This window comes from Calonectris borealis, chromosome W (genome assembly GCF_964195595.1).
Source record: "Calonectris borealis chromosome W, bCalBor7.hap1.2, whole genome shotgun sequence".
Lineage (NCBI taxonomy): Eukaryota > Metazoa > Chordata > Aves > Procellariiformes > Procellariidae > Calonectris > Calonectris borealis.
The window spans coordinates 37,941,692-37,967,444 of record NC_134351.1 but is presented as its reverse complement, the minus strand read 5'-3'; the positions used below and the strand labels follow the sequence as shown (position 1 = coordinate 37,967,444).

Here is a 25,753-nt window from a genome sequence, read left to right as displayed (position 1 = left end):
GTCAGGTTCTCTACTCAGGCAGCAATATCTTGCCACAACGCGGCAGCCCAGATGGGTTTACCTCTGCGCTGCCAGTTGTTCTGCTTCCACTGCTGCAACCACCCCCACAGGGCATTTGCCACCATCCATGAGTCAGTATAGAGATAAAGTACTGGCCATTTTTCACGTTCAGCAATGTCCAAGGCCAGCTGGATGGCTTTCCCCTCTGCAAACTGACTCGATTCACCTTCTCCTTCAGCAGTTTCTGCGACTTGGCGTATAGGACTCCATACAGCAGCTTTCCATCTCCGATGCTTTCCCACAAGGCGACAGGACCCATCAGTGAACAGGGCATATTGCTTCTCGTTTTCTGGTAGTTTATTATACAGTGGGGCTTCTTCAGTACGTGTCACCTCCTCCTCTGTGGATATGCCAAAATCTTTGCCTTCTGGCCAGTTCGTGATCACCTCCAAGATTCCTGGGCGACTGGGGTTTCCTATTTGGGCCTGTTGTGTGATCAGTGCGACCCACTTACTCCACGTAGCATCGGTTGCATGATGTGTAGAGGGGACCCTCCCTTTGAACATCCAGCCCAGCACCGGCAGTCGGGGTGCCAGGAGGAGCTGTGCTTCAGTACCAACCACTTCCGAAGCAGCTCGAATCCCTTCATATGCTGCCAATATCTCCTTCTCAGTTGGAGTGTAGTGGGCCTCGGATCCCCTGTATCCCCGACTCCAGAACCCTAAGGGTCGACCTCGAGTCTCCCCTGGTGCTTTCTGCCAGAGGCTCCAGGTAGGGCCATTCTCCCCGGCTGCGGTGTAGAGCACATTCTTCACATCTTGTCCTGCCCGGACTGACCCAAGGGCTACTGCCTGAACTATCTCCTGTTTAATTTGTTCAAAGGCTTGTTGTTGCTCAGGGCCCCATTTGAAGTCGTTCTTCTTCCTGGTCACTTGATAGAGGGGGCTTACGATCTGACTGTAATTTGGAATATGCATTCTCCAAAAACCCACCACGCCTAAGAAAGCTTGTGTTTCCTTTTTGCTAGTTGGTGGGGACATGGCTGTTATTTTGTTGATCACATCCATTGGGATCTGATGATGTCCATCTTGCCATTTTATTCCTAAACACTGGATCTCCTGTGCAGGTCCCTTGACCTTACTTTGTCTTATGGCAAAACCGGCCTTCATAAGGATTTGAATTATTTTCTTCCCTTTCTCAAAATCTTCCTCTGCTGTGTTGCCCCATACGATGATGTCATCAATGTATTGCAGGTGTTCTGGAGCCTCACCCTGTTCCAGTGCGGTGTGGATCAGTCCATGGCAAATGGTAGGGCTGTGTTTCCACCCCTGGGGCAGTCGGTTCCAGGTGTACTGGACGCCCCTCCAAGTAAAAGCAAACTGTGGCCTGCACTCTGCCGCCAAAGGGATGGAGAAGAACGCATTAGCAATGTCAGTTGTGGCGTACCACTTGTCTGCCTTCGACTCCAGTTCGTATTGGAGTTCTAGCACGTCCGGCATGGCAGCACTCAGTGGCGGCGTGACTTCGTTCAGGCCACGGTAGTCTACTGTTAGTCTCCACTCTCCATTAGACTTTCGCACTGGCCATATGGGACTGTGAAAGGGTGAGCGAGTCTTGCTGATCACTCCTTGGCTCTCCAGTCGACGAATCAGCTCACGGATAGGGATCAGGGAGTCTCGGTTGGTGCGGTATTGCCACAGGTGCACTGTTGTGGTAGCGATTGGTACCTGTTGTTCTTCAACCCTCAGCAACCCCACAACAGAAGGGTCCTTTGAGAGACCAGGCAAGGTGGACAGCTGTTTAATTTCCTCCGTCTCCAGGGCAGCTATACCAAAAGCCCACCGGTACCCTTTTGGGTCCTTGAAATACCCTCTCCTGAGGTAGTCTATGCCAAGGATGCACGGAGCCTCTGGGCCAATCACAATGGGGTGCTTCTGCCACTCCTTCCCGGTCAGGCTCACTTCGGCCTCCAATACAGTTAACTCTTGGGATCCCCCTGTCACTCCCGAAATACAAATGGGTTCTGCCCCTTTATAGTTTGATGGCATCAGGGTACACTGTGCACCGGTGTCTACGAGAGCCTTATACTCCTGTGGGTCTGATGTGCCAGGCCATCGAATCCACACAGTCCAGTAAACCCGGTTGTCCCTTTCCTCCACCTGGCTGGAGGCAGGGTCCCTCTAGTTCTGGTCATAGTATCCATCTCTCACTTCTTGCAAACATGAGTCAAGAATTCCTTCATTACAGTCCAAAGTAAGATCAGCCCTTCTACTCTGTCTGGGGAACTGTCCACTGGAATCTGGACCGTCGTGAGACAGGTTTTTCCTGACAACTGGAGCAGCATTTTTCCTGGGAGAACCCCCTTGTGTGATTGTTTTTCCTTGCAACTCACGTACAAGTGCCTCTAGGATGAAGGTAGGTTTTCCATCCCACTGCCTCATGTCCTCTCCGTGGTCACACAGGTAAAACCACAGGGTGCCCCGTGGTGTGTACCTTCTATATCCTCTCTCTTGAGCAGAAGAACGCTGACTCCTAATGGCTGAGATACTGGTCCGTACAGGTGGAGAATAGGACATATCCTCTTTGAGTTGCTGGACCTCCCGGGACAGTTTCTCCACAGCCGAGACAAGGGAGGAGGAGATAGTTTCTTCAAAATCCCGAAGTCTGCTAACCACCTCATCCACCGTTGGTGCTTCTTCCTCTTTCCAGCACAGTACTGCCAACGAACTGGCATACGATGCTGGTGCGCTCCGTACCAACTTCCGCCACATGGGTCGCGTGCACTGGACGTCATCTGGATCTTTGGGTGTTTGGTTGTCGTCCAGGTCACTATAAACCATCTCCAGTACGCCTAGTTCTCTCAGGTACTGGATACCTCTCTCCATAGGGGTCCATTTGCCTAGGCGATATATAACATCTTCCTTGAAGGGATACCTTTCCTTTACGCCTGACAGCAGTCGCCTCCAGAGGCTGAGGACCTGTGTCCCTTTTCCGATTGCTTTGTCAATACCCGCTTCCCTAGCAAGGGATCCCAGCTGTTTGGCTTCCTTCCCCTCCAATTCCAGGCTACTGGCCCCATTATCCCAGCATCGGAGCAGCCAGGTAACAATATGCTCGCCTGGACGACGGCTGAAATCTTTCCGCATATCTCGCAACTCATTCAGGGATAAGGATCGGGTGGTTTCCGTCTCGTTTATGAGTTCTTCCTCTTCCTCCTCCCCTCCTCGTGATGGCCCTGCTTTTCCATCATCCTTTTCTACACGACCTGACTTCCGCTTCAAAGATTTCTTCTTCTGTACAGGGGCGACGGATGCCAGCGACGGTTGGTCCTCTGGTTCAGCTGTAGTACCCGTCGCGAGGGTTTGGGTAGCTGCAGTGCCTGTCGCGGGGGTTGGAGTATTTGTAGTGACTGTTGCCGGGGTTTGAGTGGCTGCAGTGCTTGTCGCACTGGTTGGAGTAACTGCAGTGACTGTTGGCGGAGTTTGAGTAGCTGCAGTGCCTGTTGCGGGGGTTGGAGTAACTGTAGGGACTGTTGCCGGGGTCTGAGTAGCCATAGTGGTTGTTGTGGGGGTTGAAGTAGCCACGGTGATTGTCGTGCGGGTTGAAGTAGCTTCCGTGCCTGTCGTGGGGGTTTGAGTAGTCACTGTATCTGTTGCTGGGGTTGATCTCTGGATAGTATTCCTGAATAGTTGTTTAACCCTAAACAAGGCCTGAACCACATTCAGGAGACATAGCAATATGATCATGCTTGTTTGAACATCCCAAGGATATTCAAAATTCTCAGGGAATATTGTGGACGTCTTCATGAAGAGGATAGAGGAAAAGGGAGTTTCTGAAGATATGGAAGGGAAGGTGAACAAGTGGGAGAAAGTGTCCCATCCTGTCTCCCCCCTAAATTCATCCTCTGAGGTGAAGATGTAAGAAGTGTAATTATTAATAGTTTCCAAAAGATAGCTCCCAAAGAACAGGAATGACGGCAGTGCTGAGTACAGGCTCGTGACCAATAATTTTATCATAACATAAAGCCAGGTCACACAGTATAGCAAAGCAATGACCTTAATCCATTTCCCAGAGATGACCAACCCCACATACAAACTGATAATCAGCAGTATAGACAGCCAGTAAGGTGCTACATACCAAAACTGCAAGAACAGATCCAAAAACTCTGAGAGCAACTAAATCAACATTGTGAACATCGAGTACTAAACTGATATAATGAATGCTTATAACAAATTTGTTTTAACTCGTTCGGGTCAGATGTGTCGTTATCTCAACCCTTCGTGCCCCACGTTGGGCGCCAAAAAGGACTGTCGTGGTTTAACCTGGCAGGCAGCCAAATACCACGCAGCCGCTCACTCACTCCCCCCACCCCCAGCGGGACGGGGAGAGAATCGGAAGGGTAAGAGTGAGAAAAACTCGTGGGTTGAGATAAAGACAGTTTAATAGAACAGGGAAAAAAATAATGATAATGATAAAATATACAAAATGAGTGATGCACAATGCAATTGCTCACCACCCGCGCTGACCGATAACCAAGTAGCGATCGGTACTTCCTGGAACACGCCTACCCTTCATATACTGAGCATGATGTCACATGGTATGGAATACCCCATTAGCCAGCTGGGCTGGCTGTCCTGATTATGTTCCCTCCCATCTTGTGTACCTAGCTCAGTCAGTAGGTATGGGAGCTGTCCTTGGACTAACAGGGTACTTAGCAACAACTGAAAACATCAGTGTGTTATCAACATTCTCCTCATACTAAATCCAAAACACAGCACTAGGGAGAAATTTAACCCTATCCCAGCCGAAACCAGGACAAATTCATAAAATGAAGCTTTTGGGTCAACAGAAAGGATTGAAATTCTATGCTAAAACATAATTTATAATAAACCCGGTACTTTCATTATCCTTTATATATACATACTGCTTGTATTTTGTGTTTTACCTCTTTGGATTTGGGAACAGTTTTAAGGAGATGTGTTGTAGAAGTTCTTCAGGTGATTTCAGCTGCTTTCAAAAAATCAAAATAATATTAGTAATTGTAGAGAGACTACGTAAAGGAAGCAGTATATTAAGATGGTTTTCATCTTTTTTGGGAATATGATAGCCCTATGCTCCTCAGTCTGCTAGTACTCTTCATTAAAATCAAAATACTTAAAAATGGTGTTTGTTATCAACAATCATAGCTGTGAAGCACATTAAAGTTGTGAAGTTGCTTGCAACAGATTCTTATCTTGGAGATAGGATGCAAGGGGAAGGAAACAGCCATCTTTGACATGAAAACTGTGGCAGATCAAAATTCCTATTAACTTTTAACCTGTTGCAGTTCACCTGGACAGCATATGCTGTTATTCCTTTCCCCTCTGCCCTCCCCAGCTGTCTTTCTGTAGATCCAAAAATTACTACTTCAGACAGGAACTCCTTGACTAAAAAAGTGAGAGTTTTGTTGCAATTGTGATCAAGTCCATTATGAAATAGAGCTCGCCACAGCCCATATTTCGAGATAAATTGTCTCTGCCTGTCTTTTGCAGTAGGTTTCAAATGGGTGACAGATGATGATTTTGGATTATTATGTTCTGTCTGTGCTTTGTGCTGGCTAACAATAGGGTAGTAGACACCTCTGAAAGAACTTGGTATTGCTTCAGAGAATCAGAAAGGGATGCTATTGCTGTCTTGTCAGATTTAAATAATATAACTTCAAATTTATGATGATTAGGGTAATCATTGCTGAGGTGCAAAATGGGGAGCTCAAGGTAGTGATGAATATAGTGCATGATATCTTAAGCATTATGTCCTTTGTGTTTTTTGATCAGGTTGTGCTCATGAATGGCTTCAGTATAGGTAGCCCAATAATGTATGTGGTGTTTTATTTTTTTTGTTGAGTTCTTCATCCCAAAGACTAACTGAATAGTTCTAGCTGTAACTATTCAGGTTGTGAAAACTATTCAGGTTGTGAAATAAGTTTGTCCATTGAAGTGTGGGTTATCACTGAAGGGGATGCTCTTGCCTTTTGCTATCTGTCCCAACCATGTTCCTTCCCTTTTCCATGCTGCCTCTGCAATTTGTTCATCTTCTCAGTGAATCAGGTGAAGAGACTGACCATTAGCTTTCAGACAGGCCACGTTCTCATCTAGTTGACTACACAAATGCTACTGTGGCATCAAGAGAGATAGCAGCAATGTGCTGCGATGGGGTGAAAAAATAAATACTTTGTCTTCAGCAGCAGTTCATGCTTTGTTGGACTGCATTCTTGGGTTTAGCCCTCAAATGGCTAAAAATGAAGACATGGGGGAAGGATGTACCTTCTCAAGTTATGTGGTTTTGTGCAAGGTTAAAATGAGATGCTGTGACATTGATTTGAAAGGTCAGTAAAACTGAAATGAGTCTCTTGAAGGAAGAATAGTTGAAGTGGTGTGCAGTAAGTAGTGGTTCAAAAGAGGTGCTTATGCTGGGAAAGTAATTAAACACTGGGATGTCATTTTGTCCTCAGTTTCTTTTACTGCTTTTTTCCCCCCCGGTGTTTCTTTCTGCCACTTTAAGTACCTCTAAGAAAAGGTACCTGAATTTATGTATATACAAAACATGAGTCTTTTTCTCAGTATTGAGATAACTACTCAAAGCAAGCATTCAGGTATTCTCACTTCACGACACATGCTGTGTAAATGTTAGAAGTAAGCAGGCTCTTTGCCAATTGTGCTATGCAACATGAAAATCAGTCTCACACATATAATTTATACCAGCAGACTACTCAATTTGCTTTGCCTAATCCTACAAATGACCTAAACTGACTTTCAAAGTTCTTCCAAGTTCCTTATTTGCTTTAGTTAGTCCATCTCAGGCTATACATCTGTTGACAACTATTTCTTCTCATTCTCATCTTAAAAGTAGAACTGAACCTTGTATGTTTTACAGGTCTCCAAGTTGTATTTTTATTATGCTGTGTCCTGGTTTCGGCTGGGATAGGGTTAAATTTCTTCCTAGTGCTGTGTTTTGGATTTAGTATGAGGAGAATGTTGATAACACACTGATGTTTTCAGTTGTTGCTAAGTACCCTCCTAGTCCAAGGACAGCTCCCATGCCTACTGATTGAGCTAGGTACACAAGATGGGAGGGAACATAATCAGGACAGCCAGCCCAGCTGGCTAATGGGCTATTCCATACCATGTGACGTCATGCTCAGTATATGAATGGTAGGTGTGATCCAGGAAGTACGGATTGCTACTTGGTTATCGGCTAGCGCGGGTGGTGAGCAATTGCATTGTGCATCACTCATTTTGTATATTCTATCATTATTATTATTTTCCCTTTTCTGTTCTATTAAACTGTCTTTATCTCAACCCACAAGTTTTTCTCACTCCTACCCTTCCGATTGTCTCCCTGTCCCACTGGGGGGCGGGGGGGGGAGTGAGTGAGTGGCTCTGTGGTGTTTGGCTGTGTGCCAGATTAAACCACGACAGCTGGCATGTAAATTTTGTGAGGGTGATTAATGAGACCTGGAGATAATTGCCCTCAATAACTTCCCATGATGCCAGTAAGCATGGAATATTTTCCAGTATGTTTGTCATCTGTGATTTCTGCGAACATACCATAAAAATAGTCTGCCACATGTCAGAAAGAATAGATGGCAAGGAAGAAACTATTGTTTGGTAAAGCTAGATAGTTGTTTATGTATAAACAAAACAATAGTTTTATGTCTCAGAGCTTTTATATTGCTACCATCAGCACAGTATTTGAATGCCATCCATGCAGAAGTAATAAAAGTAATAGCAAACTCCAGCAGATTTCAGGAAGTCTAGTTTTTCTGTCTTTCAGCATCCAAGTAGAGCTGGCTGAAATTTTTCCTCTGAAATATTCTTCTAATGGAAAACTGGCTACCTGTAAATTCAGAATTTACTGTTTGCTAAAGTGAAAGCTTTCTCTAACCTAGATTGTACCTCCAAGCTGAGAAACCCTGAAGTTAGGTGTTTCATGTCTTCTTGATAGACTGTCAGATATATTGCCTCAGAGCTAGGACTTTCAGACTCCTCAGGAGCTGTAATTGTTGTCTATCTTGGCTTTCTGTTACTTTGGCTAAAAAGGGTTAAAACAACATTTTATTTCTGCTGTCTCTAAATTAAGTTTCCAAAATTGCATTCTTTACTAAATTTTTAAGTCTTTTTGTTTGTGTCTTTCATAAAAAGATTTTGGAATTTCCTGAGAACAGGAATTCAGGGTTTCGGGTAGCTCTGGTGATGTTTCTCCTTCAGAAGGTTTCCCTTTGGTTTATTTCAGTTTGGTTACAATAGATCTTTTGTTTTGCGTTTAAGTAGAGGGTGCTAGGTGAGGGTTTAAGGAGTACTATTAAGTCCAAATATAAAATGAAAAGGCATTTAGAAAGAGAAGTTTAGACTGGGCAGTGTTACATGCATTATCTCAGAGAAGCTCTGCTGTTGTGGTTCTTCATAAATGTAAATTGAGTCTGAGTCAGGGCCAAGACTTTGACCTAACACTGACCTCTAATACTGAATATAAGTCTGTGTGGATCTGAGGATGGGCCTGAGGGGCCTGTTGTTGCTAAAATAAATATTTTATTTTATGGTGAGCAGGCTATTGTAACCCTCAGTTATCTTCACAGACTATTACATGGCTTTATGATGGTTTTTTTAAAAGACTTAGAAAGCTGATTTACTATTTGCCATGGCTCTGTGGTCTGCAAAGTAATCTATAATAGCTTGAGACTCACTGGGTTACATCAGTGTCCTGGTTTCGGCTGGGATAGGGTTAAATTTCTTCCTAGTGCTGTGTTTTGGATTTAGTATGAGAAGAATGTTGATAACACACCGATGTTTTCAGTTGTTGCTAAGTGCCCTCCTAGTCCAAGGACAGCTCCCGTGCCTACTGACTGAGCTAGGTACACAAGATGGGAGGGAACATAATCAGGACAGCCAGCCCAGCTGGCTAATGGGGTATTCCATACCATGTGACGTCATGCTCAGTATATAAATGGTAGGCGTGATCCAGGAAGTACCGATCGCTACTTGGTTATCGGTCAGCGCGGGTGGTGAGCAATTGCATTGTGCATCACTCATTTTGTATATTCTATCATTATTTATTATCATTATTTTCCCTTTTCTGTTCTATTAAACTGTCTTTATCTCAACCCACGAGTTTTTCTCACTCTTACCCTTCCGATTCTCTCCCCGTCCCGCTGGGGGGGCGGGGGGAGTGAGCGAGCGGCTGCGTGGTATTTTGGCTGCCTGCCAGGTTAAACCACGACAGTCCTTTTTGGCGCCCAACGTGGGGCTCGAAGGGTTGAGATAACGATAGATCTGACCAAAGTGTGTTAAGGCAAAATTGTTATAAGCATCCATTATATTGATTGGTCACAATGTTGATGTATTGGCTGTCAAAGTTGTGGGGCTGGCTCTCAATGTTGGGTCATGTAATACCTTGCTTGCAGTATGTGTTCCCTTTTGTGCTGTTTATCATCAGTCGGAACTGGGCCAAGATTATCATTTTGCTGCTGTTTTATGAGGTGATAAAATCATTGGTCGTAAGTCTAATCTGGTATCTGTACTCAGCACTGCCGTCATTACTGTACCTCGGGAACCACCTCTTAGAAATTATTGGTAATTGCACTTGTTCCTCCTCGGAGAATGAATTTAAGGGGGAGACGGGATGGGACACTCTCTCCCACTTGTTCATCTTCCCTTCCATATCGTCAGAAACTCCTTTTTCTTCTATCCTCTTCACAAAGATGTCCACAATATTCCCTGAGAATTTTGAATATCCTTGGGATGCTCAAACAAGCATGTTCATATTGCTATGTCTCCTGAATGTGGTTCAGGCCTTGTTTAGGGTTAAACAACTATTCAGGAATACTGTCCAGAGATCAACCCTCAGGAACAAGAAAAGAGGGAGGGCAAGCAGCGGTGCCTCATCGGGGCGGGCGGAGCGGCGAGTCTCGGGGGCGGCTACAGACACAGTTGTTACTCAAAACCCCACGACAGGCACTGCGGCTACTCCAACCCCCATGACAACCCCTGTGGCTACTCAAACCCCGGCAACAGTCACCGTAGCTTCTCCAACCCCTGCAACAGGCACTGCAGCCACTCAAACTCCGGCAACAGGCACTACAGTTACTCCAACCCCCATGACAAGCACTGCAGCTACCCAAACCCCAGCAACAGGCACTGCAGCTGAACCAGAGGACCAACCCTTGCTGGTATCCGTTGCCCCTGTACAGAACAGGAAATCTTGGAAGCGGAGATCAGGTCGTTTAGAAAGGGATGATGAAAGACCAGGGCCATCACGAGGAGGGGAGGAGGAAGAGGAAGAACTCATAAACGAGACGGAAACCACCCGATCGCTATCCCTGAGTGAGCTGCGAGATATGTGGAAAGATTTCGGCCGTCATCCAGGCGAGCATATTGTTACCTGGCTACTCCGATGCTGGGATAATGGGGCCAGTAGCCTGGAATTAGAGGGGAAGGAAGCCAAACAGCTGGGATCCCTTGCTAGGGAAGGAGGCATTGACAAAGCGATTGGAAAAGGGACACAGGTCCTCAGCCTCTGGAGGCGACTGCTGTCAGGCGTGAAGGAAAGGTATCCCTTCAAGGAAGATGTTATATATCGCCTAGGCAAATGGACCCCTATGGAGAGAGGTATCCAGTACCTGAGAGAACTAGGCGTGCTGGAGGTGGTTTATAGTGACCTGGACAACAACCAAACGCCCAAAGATCCAGATGACGTTCAGTGCACGCGACCGATGTGGCGGAAGTTGGTATGGAGTGCACCAGCATCGTACGCCAGTTCGTTGGCAGTACTGTGCTGGAAAGAGGAAGAAGCACCAACGGTGGATGAGGTGGTTAGCAGACTTCGGGATTTTGAAGAAACTATCTCCTCCTCCCTTGTCTCGGCTGTGGAGAAACTGTCCCGAAAGGTCCAGCAACTCGAAGAGGGTATGTCCTATTCCCCACCTGTACGGACCAGTATCTCAGCCATTAGGAGTCAGCGTTTTTCTCCTCAAGAGAGAGGATATCGAAAGTACACACCACGGGGCACCCTGTGGTTTTACCTGCATGACCACGGAGAGGACATGAGGCAGTGGGATGGAAAACCTACCTTGACCCTAGAGGCACGGGTACGTGAGTTGCAAGGAAAAACAATCACACAAGGGGGTTCTCCCAGGAAAAATGCTGCTCCAGTTTTCAGGAAAAACCTGTCTCACGACGGTCCAGTTTCCAGTGAACAGTTCCCCAGACAGAGTAGAAGGGCTGATCTTACTTTGGACTGTAATGAAGGAATTCTTGACTCATGTTTGCAAGAAGTGAGAAGCGGATACTATGACCAGAACTAGAGGGGCCCTGCCTCCAGCCAGGTGGAGGAAAGGGACAACCGGGTTTACTGGACTGTGTGGATTCGATGGCCTGGCACATCAGAGCCACAGGAGTATAAGGCTCTCGTAGACACTGGTGCACAGTGTACCCTGATGCCATCAAGCTATAAAGGGGCAGAACCCATTTGTATTTCTGGAGTGACAGGGGGATCCCAAGAGTTAACTGTATTGGAGGCCGAAGTGAGCCTAACGGGGAAGGAGTGGCAGAAGCACCCCATTGTGACTGGCCCAGAGGCTCCGTGCATCCTTGGCATAGACTACCTCAGGAGAGGGTATTTCAAGGACCCAAAAGGGTACCGGTGGGCTTTTGGTATAGCTGCCTTGGAGACAGAGGAAACTAAACAGCTGTCCACCTTGCCCGGTCTCTCAGAGGACTCTTATGTTGTGGGGTTGTTGAGGGTTGAAGAACAACAGGTACCAATCGCTACCACAACAGTGCACCGGCGGCAATACCGCACCAACCGAGACTCACTGATCCCCATCCATGAGCTGATTCGTCGACTGGAGAACCAAGGAGCGATCAGCAAGACTCGCTCACCCTTCAACAGTCCCATATGGCCAGTGCGAAAGTCCAATGGAGAGTGGAGACTAACAGTAGACTACTGTGGCCTGAACGAAGTGACGCCACCACTGAGTGCTGCCGTGCCGGACATGCTAGAACTTCAATACGAACTGGAGTCAAAGGCAGCCAAGTGGTACGCCACCATTGACATCGCTAATGCCTTCTTCTCCATCCCTTTGGCGGCAGAGTGCAGGCCACAGTTTGCTTTCACTTGGAGGGGTGTCCAGTACACCTGGAACCGACTGCCCCAGGGGTGGAAACACAGCCCTACCATTTGCCATGGACTGATCCACACCACACTGGAACAGGGTGAGGCTCCAGAACACCTGCAATACATTGACGACATCATCGTGTGGGGCAACACAGCAGAAGAAGATTTTGAGAAAGGGGAGAGAATAATTCAAATCCTTCTGAAGGCCGGTTTTGCCATAAAACAAAGTAAGGTCAAGGGACCTGCAAAGGAGATCCAGTTTTTAGGAATAAAATGGCAAGATGGTCGTCGTCAGATCCCAATGGATGTGATCAACAAAATAACAGCCATGTCCCCACCGACTAGCAAAAGGGAAACACAAGCTTTCTTAGGCGTTGTGGGCTTTTGGAGAATGCATATTCCAAATTACAGTCAGATCGTAAGCCCTCTCTATCATGTGACCAGGAAGAAGAACGACTTCAAATGGGGCCCTGAGCAACGACAAGCCTTTGAACAAATTAAACGGGAGATAGTTCATGCAGTAGCCCTTGGGCCAGTCCGGGCAGGACAAGATGTGAAGAATGTGCTCTACACCGCAGCCGGGGAGAATGGCCCTACCTGGAGCCTCTGGCAGAAAGCACCAGGGGAGACTCGAGGTCGACCCTTAGGGTTCTGGAGTCGGGGATACAGAGGATCGGAGGCCCGCTACACTCCAACTGAGAAAGAGATATTGGCAGCATATGAAGGGATTCGAGCTGCTTCGGAAGTGGTTGGCACTGAAGCACAGCTCCTCCTGGCACCCCGACTGCCGGTGCTGGGCTGGATGTTCAAAGGGAGTGTCCCCTCTACACATCATGCAACCGATGCTACGTGGAGTAAGTGGGTCGCACTGATCACACAACAGGCCCAAACAGGAATCCCCAGTCGCCCAGGAATCTTGGAGGTGATCACGAACTGGCCAGAAGGCAAAGATTTTGGAATATCCCCAGAGGAGGAGGTGACATGTGCTGAAGAAGCCCCACTGTATAATAAACTGCCAGAAAATAAGAAGCAATATGCCCTGTTCACTGATGGGTCCTGTCGCCTTGTGGGAAAGCATCGGAGGTGGAAAGCTGCTGTATGGAGTCCTATACGCCAAGTTGCAGAAACTGCTGAAGGAGAAGGTGAATCGAGCCAGTTTGCAGAGGTAAAAGCCATCCAGCTGGCCTTGGACATTGCTGAACGATTAAAATGGCCAGTACTTTATCTCTATACTGACTCATGGATGGTGGCAAATGCCCTGTGGGGGTGGTTGCAGCAGTGGAAGCAGAACAACTGGCAGCGCAGAGGTAAACCCATCTGGGCTGCCGCGTTGTGGCAAGATATTGCTGCCCGAGTAAAGAACCTGACTGTAAAAGTACGTCACGTAGATGCTCACGTACCCAAGAGTCGGGCTACTGAGGAACATCAAAATAACCAGCAGGTGGACCAGGCTGCTAAGATTGAAGTGGCCCAGGTGGATCTGGACTGGCAACATAAGGGTGAATTATTTATAGCTCGGTGGGCCCATGATGCCTCAGGCCACCAAGGGAGAGATGCAACATATAGATGGGCTCGTGATCGAGGGGTGGACTTAACCATGGACGCTATTGCACAGGTTATCCATGAATGTGAAACGTGTGCTGCAATCAAACAAGCCAAGAGAGTAAAGCCTCTTTGGTATGGGGGACGATGGTTGAAATACAAGTATGGGGAGGCCTGGCAGATTGATTATATCACACTCCCACAAACCCGCCACGGCAAGCGCTATGTGCTCACCATGGTGGAAGCAACCACTGGCTGGCTGGAGACATACCCTGTGCCCCATGCCACTGCCCGGAACACCATCCTGGGCCTTGAAAAGCAAGTCCTATGGCGACATGGCACCCCAGAAAGAATTGAGTCAGACAACAGGACTCACTTCCGAAACACCCTCATAGACACCTGGGCCAAAGAGCATGGCATTGAGTGGGTCTATCACATCCCCTACCATGCACCAGCCTCCGGGAAAATCGAACGATACAACGGGCTTCTAAAGACAACACTGAGGGCAATGGGTGGTGGGACATTCAAGCATTGGGACACACATTTAGCAAAAGCCACCTGGTTAGTCAACACTAGGGGGTCTGTTAATCGAGCTGGCCCTGCCCAATCCAGACTCTTACGTACTGTAGATGGAGATAAAGTCCCTGTCGTGCACATAAGAAATATGCTGGGGAAGACAGTCTGGGTTACTCCTGCCTCTGGCAAGGGAAAACCCATCCGTGGGATTGCTTTTGCTCAAGGACCTGGGTACACTTGGTGGGTGATGCGAAAGGATGGGCAAGTCCGGTGTGTACCTCAAGGGGATTTGATTTTGGGTGAAAATAGCCAATGAACTGAATTTTATGATGTCAATTGTTATATGATATTGTATATCATTATTTCTATGGTTGCTATCAATGGTATAGCAGTGAAAATCACCCAGATTAATGAAGAATGAACTAACTCCGATGAAACCGAGCAAAGTGCAACGATGATAGAACTGAACGAGTGCAGCAGTACCAAAATGAGAAGTGGCTTTAGGATGCAACAGCCCAACACCACACACCATCCTTCTGGCCCTGAAAGACTGTTATGACAGATGGACCCCAAAGTTGTGGACTAAAAGAACTCAATGGACATTTGTATATATTTATGTATATATATGTATGTATATGTATTATATGTATATATATGTATATATATGTATTATATATGTATATATATATAAAAGATAGTGGTGATTAATTGAAATGTATCGAAAAATGTGAGACCTAAGCATAACGTAAATGGTATGGAATAAGGGGTGGATACTGTCCTGGTTTCGGCTGGGATAGGGTTAAATTTCTTCCTAGTGCTGTGTTTTGGATTTAGTATGAGAAGAATGTTGATAACACACTGATGTTTTCAGTTGTTGCTAAGTGCCCTCCTAGTCCAAGGACAGCTCCCGTGCCTACTGACTGAGCTAGGTACACAAGATGGGAGGGAACATAATCAGGACAGCCAGCCCAGCTGGCTAATGGGGTATTCCATACCATGTGACGTCATGCTCAGTATATAAATGGTAGGCGTGATCCAGGAAGTACCGATCGCTACTTGGTTATCGGTCAGCGCGGGTGGTGAGCAATTGCATTGTGCATCACTCATTTTGTATATTCTATCATTATTTATTATCATTATTTTCCCTTTTCTGTTCTATTAAACTGTCTTTATCTCAACCCACGAGTTTTTCTCACTCTTACCCTTCCGATTCTCTCCCCGTCCCGCTGGGGGGGCGGGGGGAGTGAGTGAGCGGCTGCGTGGTATTTTGGCTGCCTGCCAGGTTAAACCACGACAATCAGGGAATGCATTGGCAGCCACAGTCTATGTTGTGCTGTATAAGGTTCTGTAAACAGGTGGCCTTAACCAAGTAAGTTAAACACATCAATTTTTTTTATTACTGTGTGTATCTTGAAGCCTCAGGGTTGGAACTCTGCAAGTGCTTCTTTTCTTTTCCTTTCTTTTGAATCAGAGATTTTAACGGATTTTTCACTCTTCCCCACCCTTTTCTGGTCTGTGCCAGGTATAGTAGAACTGCTGCTCTCCTATTAGGAGTTAACTGAAAATTAGAATGTATATTTCTGTAGTGGGAAGAGATTTTTAGTAACTCTTACGGGTAAAACAAAGAAAGTATTCTGAAGTAAAACATTACATGGTCTCATATAAGTATTTTGTCCTCATTTTTATGAAGGAAGTATTTTTTTTAACCTTCACTCTGTAATCCATTAAAGAGACTTTCTCAGTCAGTATTTTGAGGTGTGTAATGTCTATAAATGTGAAACGGCATCTGCAATTTAATTGTAGTTTTTGCACTGCTACTGCTGGGTGGCTTTAATGCACTTTTTTTTTTTTTTTTTTTTTGTTAAAATAGAACTAGCTTGACAATTGCCTGGAAGCTAAGTAGAACAATGTAAGAGGCAACTGAATGACTGCTCCATGAAGGTTGGCTGTTTTGTGCTTAAGTGAAATGATTTTGAAGTTTCGTGCAAGTTCTTAAAGCAGCATCGATTGTGTAGAAATTGCTAACACACTTGGCACTGATCTTTGCCAAATACCTTCAGACGATCTGGTCATGTTAGAATCTTCTCATTCTGATTGTTTACATACTTAGTAAGTTATAGTGGTCATTACTGAAGTGCCTTTTGGGATCAGAGATGGAGAAAGTGTTGTCTTATCTGTCTTTTAAAAAAACATTTTTACAAATAATCTTTGATTTATGAAATCTCTTGAGTAACTTATGGTTTTTAAATATCCAGAAATTTAAATTTTGAGTGTCTTGAAGAATTGGAAATCAGTGTGTTCTGTAGAAGTGTACTTTAATACTTCTGCAATAGCTCTTATTCCGTAATACTTAGTACTGAGTGCTTCAACAAAATATTTGAATAGCCACCAAATTCAGAATGCTATGGTGTTGTCAGAGCTAATGTGTATGTGTGTTCTCTATATATAGTTTGCCCATCTTGCTATGGTTTTATTATAGCATAAATAGATGATCCCACTAGGTTTTTCACAGCTGGCGTGATAATGTTTGAGCTGTTGAATGACATTAGTTCTTTGTCTATGCAGGAGTTCTCATAATTTTTAGCAATCCTTATAAATGCTTTTTTGCAAGTCCTAGGACCCTATTATGTTTTAAGTATAACTTAGTGAAGTTTGAGAGTCGGGGATCTTGGAGGCAAACTGGGAAAGGACATTGTTAGGGAATAATGTAAGTTAAAGTTTTAAGGGACATAGGTAGGGAGTTTCCACTTCGGGTCTCTGTCCCTTCCTTTCCTGCGGGCTATGTGTATGAACCCTGCCTCTTGTTGCACTCTGCATGCCAGCATCTGTAGGAGACTGGGTCCTAGTATATGTTTACACTGTTTTGTATGCAGATCTGAGCTGGGGTATTCCTACAGTAAGTAGGAAGAAACTGCAAGAGCTTGTGCTTAGCTCAGGAAAACTAGACCCAGCGTATTGGTAAGGCTTACTTGCTTGTACGTATGTGTCCTGGTTTCAGCTGGGATAGAGTTAACTTTCTTTCTAGTAGCTGGGGGGTGCTGTGTTTTGGGTTTAGTATGAGAGGAGCATTGATAGCCAATTGATGCTTTGGTTGTTGCTGGCTGGTGCTTGCACCGGGGACTTTTCGCACCCCATGATCTGCCAGGTGCACGGGAAGCTGGTGGGGGGAGCATAGCTGGGGTGGCTGACCCAGCTGGCCAATGGGGTATTCCATGCCATGTGATGTCATGCTCAGTATATAATTAGGAGGTGTGGTCCGGGAAGGGGGGGCTCTTGCGGCTCGGGACACGCGGGGCGTCGGTCGGCGGTTGCATTGTGCATTGCCTGCTTTGTATATTCTATTATTGTTGTTATCATTAGTGTTATTACTGTTCTACTTCGTTTTATTTCAATTAATTCAATTGAATTAATTTCAATTAAACTGTTTTTATTTCAACCCGTGAGTTTTCCTACTTGTGCCCTCCCAATTCTCTCCCCCATCCGACTGGAGGCAGGGGGTGTGAGCGAGCGGCTGTGTGGTCTTTAGTTGCTGGCTAGGGTTAAACCACAACAGTATGCTAATATAATCATGCAGCTCTCCCCCCTCCCCCCTGTCTTGGAGCAGAGACAAGAATAAGATGGCTGCTCACCATATATAGTGTACATAATTTGCTATCTTGTCCGCACCATTTGTGTGAACAGGTCTAAGGAAATCCACGAGGGTCACAGGAATTCAGATCTTTATAAACCTGGAAGTGAAAAGTTAATGTATTACATGTCACGATAAGATGAGGTGGGGAAGGGGGCTGCAGTAGGAGAGAGAGAGTGTCACAGTTAGATCGTGGGGAAGTGCAGCTGAAGAGGCAAGGTAAAAGCAGGAAGTGGAAGATAAGATGGGTTGGGTAACACTGAGGCACAGGGCCATCGTTAGGAGATGGACAATATTTAATAAGTGAGGGTTTCAAGTGATTAATGGATAACTGAACAGGAAGACATGTGTGAGCTTGGGAATTGGGTAAGGGGCATGGGAAGAGGAGAAAGTGAGTAAATGCTACAAGAGGTGGTGGGAGAGAAATGGTGTAATGAACATGGATTTTGGTGTCCTGTTTCGGCTGAGATACAGTTAATTTTCTTTCTAGTAGATGGTGTGGTGCTGTGGTTTGGGTTTGGTATGAGAGGAATGTTGACGGCACGTTGATGCTTCAGTTGTTGTTAAGTAGTGTTTACACTAAGTCAAGGACTTGTCAGATTCCCATCCTCTGCCAGGTGCAGGAGAAACTGGGAGGGAGCATAGCCAGGACAGCTAACCCAAGTGGCCAACAGGGTATTCAATACCGTATGATGTTATGCTCAGTATGTAAACTAGGAGGAGTGGTCCGGGAGGGGGGGATTAGCAGCTCTGTGGATGGGCTGGGCATCGGTTGGCGGGTGGTGAGCAGTTGCATTGTGCATCGCCTGCTTTGTATATTCTATATTGTTGTTGTTGTTGTTGTTATTGTTGTTATTATTATTATTACTGTTCTACTTTGTTTTATTTCAATTATTAAACTGTTTTTATCTCAACCCGCGAGTTTTCCTACTTGTGCCCTCCCAATTCTCTCCCCCATCCTACCGGAGGCGGGGGGTGAGCGAGCGGCTGCGTGGTGTTTAATTGCTGGCTATGGTTAAACCACGACAGTCCTTTTTGTTGCCCAACATGGTGCAGCGAAGGGTTGAGATAACAACAGATTAACTAGAGCGTATTAAGGAATTTATATCTGTTAACAGTTGCTGGACACAATATAGATTCATCTGTTCTCGATATTAATTTATCTGACCTGCACCATGCTCTTGTTTTTGCTTTGCCTGTTAAAGATTGGTGTTGTTTTTTGTAGTCTGCTGTGCTCTGCAGTGATTAGTGATGTTTTGCCTGGGAGATTTGTTATTAAAACACTGGCATTGGGGGTTATTTCAGATTTGGGATTTGTACTGAAGCCGTTTCTGTATTTCGGGTACCACCTCATGGAGACCATTAGCAATTATACCGCTTCCTCTGAGAGGTTTTTTTATGGAGGAAATACAGGATGGCCCCTTCACTACCTTCCTCTATGATGTTTTCTCCTTCGTTAAAATAACTTGCCAGTACCTTGAACATCCCTGGGTAGTTAAGATACATCTATTGGTATCCCTTGGGAATATTGTTTTGGTTTTGTCCAAGGTTAGTAAGCAATTTAAGAATGTCATCCAGAGATCTGCCCCAAGGCTGGATAGTTATGAGTGGCAAGGTGAGTGGGATAGCATGGGTAAATGCCTAGGACGGTGGGCACCCCTAGTGTTCTGGAACTTCACCCCTGAGCAAGTGCAGAATCCTGAAAAATTAGTAGAATATTTGGAGAAAGCACGCTGTCACCCTGGCCAATCTAGGGAGACACAAATCGCTGCAATGTGCTGGGGCCTGGCCCATGCCTACCAAGCCCTGTTCAACGCTATTCAGAACCCTCAAGGGGAAGAAAAGGTCTCTGGATCTGATGACAAAAAACCAGGCCCTGCAGCTACCCCACCCCCCACGGCAGGCACGGCGGCTACTCCGCCCCCTGCAACAGAGAACCAACCCATGCCGGTATCAGTCGCCCCTATACAAAAAAGAAAATGCACAAGAAAATCAGCTCATTTAGTAAGGGATGAAAATGAACCAGGGCCATCACGAGAAGGACTGATGGGAGATGTGGTGGTCGGAGGCCGGCTTGGGCTTAGCGACCATGAAATGGTAGAATTCTCGATACTTGGTGAAGTAAGGAGGGGGGCCAGCAAAACCGCTACCATGGACTTCCGGAGGGTGGACTTTGGCCTGCTCAGGACACTGGTCGAGAGGGTCCCTTGGGAGACAGTCCTGAAGGGCAAAGGGGTCCAGGAAGGCTGGACGTTCTTCAAGAAGGAAGTCTTAAAGGCGCAGGAGCGGGCTGTCCCCATGTGCCGCAAGAAGAACGGGCGGGGAAGACGACCGGCCTGGCTGAATAGGGAGCTCTGGCTGGGACTCAGGAAAAAAAGGAGAGTTTACCACTTGTGGAAGAAGGGGCAGGCAACTCAAGAAGAGTACAGGGATCTCATTAGGTCGTGCAGAGTGGAAATTAGAAAGGCAAAAGCCCGGCTAGAACTCAACCTGGCCACTGTCGTGAGAGACAACAAAAAATGCAGAGCCAAGGAGAATCTCCATCCTTTATTGGATGCGGGGGGGAATGTTGCCACCAAGGACGAGGATAAGGCTGAGGTACTTAATGCCTTCTTTGCCTCAGTCTTTAATAGTCAGAGCAGTTATCTTCAGGGTACTCAGCCCCCTGAGCTGGAAGACAGGGACGGCGAGCAGGATAAACCCCCCATAATCCAAGAGGAAGCAGTTAACGACCTGCTACGCCACCTGGACGCTCACAAGTCTATGGGGCCGGATGGGATCCACCCGAGGGTACTGAGGGAGCTGGTGGAGGAGCTTGCCGAGGCACTCTCCATCATTTACCAGCAGTCCTGGTTAACAGGGGAGGTCCTGGACGACTGGAGGCTTGCCAATGTGACGCCCATCTACAAGAAGGGTCGGAAGGAGGATCCGGGGAACTACAGGCCGGTCAGCCTGACCTCGGTGCCGGGGAAGATCATGGAGCGGTTTGTTTTGAGGGCGCTCACAAGCCATGTCTGGGACAACCAGGGGATCAGGCCCAGCCAGCACGGGTTCATGGAAGGCAGGTCCTGCTTGACCAACCTGATCTCCTTCTATGAGCAGGTGACCTGCCTAGTGGATGAGGGAAAGGCTGTGGATGTGGTCTACCTGGACTTCAGTAAGGCCTTTGACACTGTCTCCCACAGCATTCTCCTAGAGAAGCTGGCGGCTCACGGCCTAGACAGGTACACTCTTCGCTGGGTAAAAAACTGGCTGGATGGCCAAGCCCAGAGAGTTGTGGTGAATGGAGTTAAATCCAGTTGGCGGCCGGTCACGAGCGGTGTTCCCCAGGGCTCAGTTTTGGGGCTGGTCTTGTTCAATATCTTTATCAATGATCTGGATGAGGGGATCGAGTGCTCCCTCAGTAAGTTTGCAGATGACACCAAGCTGGGCAGGAGTGTTGATCTGCTCAAGGGTAGGAAGGCTCTGCAGAGGGACCTGGACAGGCTGGATCGATGGGCCGAGGCCAACTGTATGAGGTTCAACAAGGCCAAGTGCCGGGTCCTGCACTTCGGCCACAACAACCCCAGGCAACGCTACAGGCTTGGGGAAGAGTGGCTGGAAAGCTGCCCAGAGGAAAAGGACCTGGGGGTGCTGGTTGACAGCCGGCTGAACATGAGCTGGCAGCGTGCCCAGGTGGCCAAGAGGGCCAATGGCATCCTTGCTTGTATCAGAAATAGTGTGGCCAGCAGGAGCAGGGAGGTGATCGTGCCCCTGTACTCGGCCCTGGTGAGGCCGCACCTCGAATCCTGTGTTCTGTTTTGGGCCCCTCACTACAAGAAGGACATGGAGGTGCTGGAGTGTGTCCAGAGAAGGGCAACGAAGCTGGTGAAGGGTCTGGAGCACAAGTCCTATGTGGAGTGGCTGAGGGAACTGGGGTTGTTTAGCCTGGAGGAAAGGAGGCTGAGGGGAGACCTCATCGCGCTCTACAACTACCTGAAAGGAGGTTGTAGCGAGGTGGGTGTTGGTCTCTTCTCCCAAGTAACTAGCGATAGGACGAGAGGAAATGGCCTCAAGTTGCGCCAAGGGAGGTTTAGATTGGACATTAGGAGAAATTTCTTTACTGAAAGAGTGGTGAGGCCTTGGAACAGGCTGCCCAGGGAAGTGGTGGAGTCACCATCCCTGGAAGTATTTAAAAGACGTGTAGATGTGGCGCTTAGGGACATGGTGTAGTGGGTATGGTGGTGTTGGGTTGACGGTTGGACTGGATGATCTTAGAGGTCTTTTCCAACCTTAATGATTCTATGAGTGCTACCAGACCTTATATCTAACAATGAAGGTAAGTTTGGTAGGTTAACAGGGAGTGATTTAGCAAACATCCTTGCCTTCGTTGCTATTTCAGGTTCCAATAAAATGATTAAACATGGCAGGCTGCTTTGTTCTGCTGAGATTCAGGTACCCTTCTTCCTATTAGCTGCTACTGCAGCTCACAGAGACCTGGTTTTAAGACAGTTTTGGGTGCTCTGAGTCCTCAGCTCTCAATGGCTGCTTAAAGTGAAGATTGCTATCATAGCCTGAACTTGAACCTGTGCCTCAAGGAAGAACATATATTATTCAGGGACTCATTCTTTTAAAACAAACTTTCAAGTTAATGTCAAAAACGTGACTCTGAAAGATAAATCTACAAGCAGTACATATCTAATTTTACAGTCCTTGAGATTTACATCCTCCTGTGTTTCTAGAGATGATGTTACAGTGCTCCTATATGGGATGTTAGTGAAACCTGTGTGCCATACATGATGCTTTAGAGGCAAAAGTTGCATAAATTGGCTATAAAAGGCTGGTGACTGAGTGCTCATGTGTTCATGCCCATTTCTCCTACAAAGTGAAGATATGTATTAACTAACATGTTCTCTGTGAACTGGACTGAATCTGTACCGAAACAAAATAAAGCACCCTTTCAAGCTATGAGCTGCAAATGGTTACTGTGTATCACATGCATGCAATACTTAAAGGAATTTTTTTCATTTTCTAAGTAATTTCCAATTTTTCCTGAGGCTCTGGTCTTCACCAGTTTGGGAAACAGAACTTTAAGATCAAAGACTCAGTTCTGCCTAAACTGGGCTTCAGGCACTTTGGGTAGTCAAAGCCTGTTACGTCCTAGTTTCCCCTATTGTGTCCATCTATTTTTCTATATGGAAGGGGGTTTCCAGATTCAGAGAAGTACAAATTTCTTGAAAAAGTAACTAATTTATTCTGTGGTAATGCTTAATGTATGCAACAGTTTAATTACTTAGCTTCTCATTTCCTGTCAAGTGCTTTGTAAGTGTCAAATATAAAATATGATTTCAGGTGTGTGTAAGAGGTGGCCTTCTTGGGTAGGAGGGGAGGATCTTTGGATGGGGAAGAAGCATGGTCAGAGCTACTGCCCGTGTTAATCTCTGAATAAGATCTGGAATTTCCTCCCATTGAGTCTTGTTTTTTCCTGCCTACAAAGCAGCAGCACGAAGCCTGTGAAAAGCTGATGGTAAGAAATGCCTTCTGACTCAAGGGGAGAAAGAGCTTCTGTAGAAACAGTGAGAAAAAAGCTGGTTCCTAAGACAGCAGAAAAGAATAGGGAAAGAAATGCTGATGAGTAGTAACCTTTGGCTTTTTTTCCCCCCTACCTTTCTGTACTTCCAAACAATTTGCTGTTTCAGCTTTTTTCTCTCTTGACTTTGGCCCCTGGTCTTCTCTATTTCTTCTCATTTCCCTGTTGCTTGGCGAATTCCTCTTTCGTGTTCATGAACGATCTGTATTGATTTCCAACCTTAGATGTTTCTACTCTTGCCTTTTTATTACTAACCTTTTTTTGCTTTCAGTTTTACAGTCAACTCAAGCTCAACTCTCCTTTACCCTGTCCTGAGTTGCTTTCCTCTCTGCTCTGATTCCCTGCTGATGCTTCAAGGAACCTCCTCTTCTTTAACAAATACGTTTGTCAATACTAGCTGCCTTGGTGGCTGAACTGAAGCAGCTGGCTGCCTGCTACAGCTTATAACACATGCTTTGTTAAGGTGAACTAAAACTGATGTTAATTTACCTTGAAACTTCTCTTTGCTTGCTTCAAAAGCAAGCAGTTGTCCATGCAGCAGGGAGGACTTAGAGCTGAGGATCATGATTTTGCCAGTTCTCTAATGTAAGTAGATCTTGTTCCCGAGTCAGTGCTCTAAGGACTTGCTATCTCTTACTCAAGCTTTTCCTACAGTGAGAGCATATGTACAAGAGTAATTTTCTCTTTTGGGCTCTCTGCTTGTTAAAACAAAGAGCTGAGTTTGTGTTGCAGCTCTAAAAAGCATCTTCTCTATTTGGCCATTTATTTTTATGGAAGTTGTAGACACTTAAATTGTTTGGAAGGTTTATTCACTTCTATTTAATTTGATTAAGAGGATCAAGTGAGAGAAGAAAGAGGCACAGATATACTTACAGTGTGATCACATAAGTCCTGTTTTCCGGGCAAAGTAGACTAAAATATTTTACTTTTCCATTCTTGCTTTCTTTACTCCCAATACATCACTCGGTTCCTTCCCATCTGGTGCATCTGATGTCTACTCAGGAAGGATTTGCCATCATATAATGTACTAGTCCTTCAGCATTTATCATGTGTTGCCCCTTCCTTTTGTACATTTCTTCAAATCTCGGGCTTTTTTGGTTTTTTTCTGTTTGCCCTGGGATTGATCTTCAAGGTAGGTGTGTTGTGGTTTAACCCCAGCCAGCAACTAAGCACCACACAGCCGCTTGCTCACTCCCCCCACAATGGGATGGGGGAGAGAATCAGAAGAGTAAAAGTGAGAAAACTCATGGGTTGAGATAAAGACAGTTTAATAGGTAAAGCAAAAGCCACGCACGCAAGCAAAGCAAAACAAGGAATCCATTCACTACTTCCCATGGGCAGGCAGGTGTTCAGCCATCTCCAGGGAAGCAGGGCTCCATCATGCGTAACGGTTACTTGGGAAGACAAATGCCATCACTCCGAAAGTCCCCCCTTCCTTCTTCTGCCCCCAGCTTTATATGCTGAGTGTGACATCATATGGTGTGGAATATCCCTTTGGTCAGTTGGGGTCAGCTGTCCTGGCTGTGTCCCCTCCCAACTTCTTGTACACCCTGTCCTGGTTTCGGGTGGGATAGAGTTAACTTTCTTTCTAGTAGCTGGGGGGGTGCTGTGTTTTGGGTTTGGTATGAGAGGAATGTTGATGGCCCATTGATATTTTGGTTGTTGCTGACTGGTGTTGCACCGGAGACTTTTCAACATCCCATGCTCTGCCAGGTGCACGGGAAGCTGGTGGGGGGAGCATAGCCGGGGCGGTTGTCCCAGCTGGCCAATGGGGTATTCCATACCATGTGACGACATGCTCAGTATATAAACTAGGAGGGGTGGTCTGGGAAGGGGGGGCTATTGCGGCTCGGGATGGGCTGGGCGTCTGTCGGCGGGTGGTGAGCAGTTGCATTGTGCATGGCCTGCTTTGTATATTCTGCTATTGTTGTTATCGTTATTATTACTGTTCTACTTTGTTTTAATTCCATTATTAAACTGTTTTTATCTCGACCCGCGAGTTTTCCTACTTGTGCCCTCCCGATTCTCTCCCCCATCCCACTGGAGCTGGGGGGGCGAGCGAGCAGCTGCATGGGGTTTTGGGTTCAGTTTTGGGCCCCTCACTACAAGAAGGACATGGAGGTGCTGGAGTGTGTCCAGAGGAGGGCAACGAAGCTGGTGAAGGGCCTGGAGCACAAGTCCTATGAGGAGCGGCTGAGGGAACTGGGATTGTTTAGCCTGGAGGAAAGGAGGCTGAGGGGAGACCTCATTGCGCTCTACAACTACCTGAAGGGAGGTTGTAGCGAGGTGGGTGTTGCTCTCTTCTCCCAAGTAACTAGCGATAGGATGAGAGGAAATGACCTCAAGTT

The 25,753-nt window shown here is 46.4% G+C and overlaps 1 protein-coding gene across 3 annotated transcripts in view; it reads left to right on the top strand.

Annotated features, from left to right (window-relative positions):
• LOC142074679 (Golgi phosphoprotein 3-like) overlaps nt 1-25,753 on the top strand; it is an 84,631-nt gene that overhangs the window by 15,369 nt on the left and 43,509 nt on the right. The window contains exon 2 of one of the 3 annotated variants that reach the window (XM_075135458.1): nt 16,079-16,149. The exons of the other annotated variants lie outside the window; for them this stretch is intronic. The gene's annotated coding sequence lies outside the window, so the exon portion shown is untranslated. The remainder of the gene's footprint in view (nt 1-16,078; nt 16,150-25,753) is intronic. 3 annotated transcript variants of the gene reach the window in all.